Below are 3,274 nucleotides of genomic sequence, written 5' to 3'. Positions count from 1 at the left end.
GCCGAGGATGTGCAACCTAAGATGCAGAAGAGGGAACGGGTTGTTGGTTTGGTTTCAAAGTTCGTTACTGATGGTCGGGGGCTTATGACATTTCAAGGGCGTATCTGGGTGCCGTTTGTAGGAGGGACGCGTACCATTTTGATGGAGGAGGCTCATCGGTCGAAATTCTCGATTTATCCGGGGGCCACTAAGATGTATTTGGATCTGAGAAAGGAGTATTGGTTACCTTGTATGAAGAGGGATGTTACGTGGTTTGTTGAGAGGTGCTTGACCCGCCGTAGGGTTAAGGTCGAGCACCAGAGGCCGCATGGTAAGTTGCAGCCATTGGAGGTTCCCGAATGGAAGTGGGAACAGATCACTATGGATTTCATCACCAAATTGCCAAGGACTGCTAGAGGAGTTGATGCAATTTGGGTGATTGTGGATAGATTAACGAAGAGCGCTCACTTCCATGCTATCAGCGAGAGTTCTTCAGCAGAGAAATTGGCGGAGGTGTATGTGAGGGAAGTGGTATCTCGGCATGGGGTGCCGATCTCGATTGTTTCAGACCGTGATGTGCGCTTCACTTCCAGATTCTGGAAGAAGTTTCATGAGGAGTTGGTTACTAGACTGCATTTTAGTACCGCATATCATCCCCAGACAGACGGTCAAAGTGAGCGGACGATTCAGACGCTCGAGGACATGCTCCGGGCATGTGTGTTGGATTTCAGGGGTAGCTGGGATGCATATTTGCCCTTGGCAGAGTTTTCCTACAACAATAGCCATCATTCGAGCATTGGTATGCCGCCCTTTGAGCTGTTGTAGGGGAGGAGGTGTCGGACCCCCATTTGTTGGGGAGAGGTTGGACAGCGGGTGATGGGCAGTACAGAGATCGTGCTTCAGACGACAGAGTAGATCCAGCAGGTCAGACAGAGGTTGTTGACCGCTCAGAGCCGACAAAAGAGTTATGCAGACAGACGCCGGTCCGAGCTTGAGTTTCAGGTCGGCGACCTTGTACTCCTGAAGGTCTCTCCTTGGAAAGGAGTGATTCGATTAAGGAAGAGGGGCAAGTTGGGGCCCCGATATATTGGTCCTTTCCGAGTAATCGCGAGGGTAGGCTGGGTAGCCTATCGTTTGGATTTGCCAGCAGAGTTGGGGCAGAATCACGACACTTTTCATGTGTCGCAGTTGAGGAAGTGTATAGCTGATGAGTCGGCAGTGGTTCCATTAGAGGATATTCAGGTGGACGCGAGCCTGAATTATGCTGAGAGACCAGTGGCCATCAGAGATCGGAAAATTAAGGTTCTGAGGAACAAGGAGGTACCCCTGGTTTTGGTTAAGTGGCAGCATCGGAAGGGGTCCGAGATGACCTGGGAGCCGGAGCGTGAGATGCGTGAGCAGCATCCGGAGTTATTTGCAGAGCGAGACTTCGAGGGCGAAGTCTAGTTCTAGTAGGGGAGAATTGTAACAGCCCAGATTCCATGTATTATTTATTCATATATCTTTGGTGTTTTGTGAGGGGACTCGGCGAGTTGGAGCTCAAACTCGCCGAGTAGGATCGCGGTTTTGGACGCGGGTTCGCGCCTGGACTCGGCGAGTCCAAGGAATGGACTCGACGAGTCCGCGCTGTTTAATGAAACCCTAATTTCCCGGTCCTGAGCCCTATTTAAAGGACCTTATGGCCCTTCATTGCGGCTACCTTCGACCTTGAGAGCACCAGAACAACTGAGAGTTATTGTGAGTGAGATAAGAGGCCATTATTCATCAATTTTGTGTGTGTTTGCAAGAAAGGAAGAGGAAGGTCAAGCTAGGAGAGTTGGGGAGCTTGGATCTACTTCCATTTCAACATAAGAAGCTACTTGAGGTATCATTCAGAGCTTATTCTCGTGTTTTTGTTGTTATGGCCAAATCTAGGGTTTCTTCATGTCTTGTTTGCCTTGTATTTGGAGTGTGAGAGGTCCCTTGGGGAAATGGTACCTAGATCTGGACCTTAGTGGGTCCAGAGAGTCCCAAATGCCCTGCTTTATGCCTTTCCTTTTGAGTTGGGGACTTAGGTTACCATTTTAGATGTCATTTCATCAAAAGAAGCCTTGTAGGCGTTGCATGGTAGCCAAGGTGGTAACTTTACGTGATGAATGGGCTTGGGAGGGCTAGATCTATGAGTTGTTGGAGCGGATCTGACCTCAGAAGCGAGATTGAGTTGATGCATGGCATGGACTCGCCGAGTCCGAAGAACAGACTCGGCGAGTAGCATGAAGATTGTCCTTAACCACTCAGCGAGTGGTGTTGCCGAGTTAAGGGTTGACTCAGTGAGTCAGGGAGAGTTAGAGAGGGTTGACAGGTGGACTGAGTCGAGCTGGAACTCGCCGAGTTGTTCTTGAGACTCGGCGAATTGAGTCGTGGTGGCCCCGCGATTCATGCCAGGTGGAACTCGTCGAGTTAGGGGTGTACTCGACGTGTCAGGAGAGGATCCTAGGGAGTCAGTGAACACATATAGACTCACCGAGTCGCTCTAGTGCACTCGCCGAGTCCGGTCAAAGTTGACCGTTGACCGTTGACCGTTGACCAGAGTTGACCAGTGTTGACTTGATAGGGGTAGTCAACCTTAGTGGTAAAAGTGTTAATTAGAGATATATGATGTTATAGGAGGATTTTAGCTCGGAGGATCGAGCACGAGTGATTTCCGGGATTCGCGAGTTATCGAGATATACGAGGTGAGTCTTCTCAATATACATTACCTTGAGTAGGTAATCAGAGTTATGTGATAGAGTATTTGTATGCTATATGTATGTTATGTGTTGTACTGCATTATTTCTCTGTGATTTATGCTGTGCATGTTTATAGAGTTGGAACCGGAAGGTTCCCAGAGTTAGAACCAGTGGGTTCACAGAGTAGGGTCTACGGACCCACAGAGTTATAGCCTCGAGTGGCTAATATGTGTTATGTGTGGTATTTTGGGGAACTCACTAAGCTTTGTGCTTACATTGTTGGTGTTTATTGTTTCAGGTACTAGTGATGACCGTGGGAAGGCGCCGACTTGATCAGTACACACACATGGGATTTTTATGATATGTGATCTTGGGATTTATTGTATGACATTGATTGGAGTTTCAAATACTGATGTTTTATGAAAATTAAATGAATATGTTTTTAAATTATGCGAAAAATTGTTTTGAAATTCACGGTGTTACATTCACGGTCGCAAACCGAGGGTTCATGGTCTGAAGGTAGAACACGGCCCGAAGCAGATCGCGACCGAGAACGAAAGTTGTTTGCGGTCATGCGAAGGTTTGCG

The sequence above is a fragment of the Lactuca serriola genome, chromosome 2 (assembly GCF_051521515.1).
Source record: "Lactuca serriola cultivar US96UC23 chromosome 2, Lser_US96UC23_V15, whole genome shotgun sequence".
Taxonomy (NCBI): Eukaryota; Viridiplantae; Streptophyta; class Magnoliopsida; order Asterales; family Asteraceae; genus Lactuca; species Lactuca serriola.
This window is presented reverse-complemented; position numbering follows the sequence as displayed.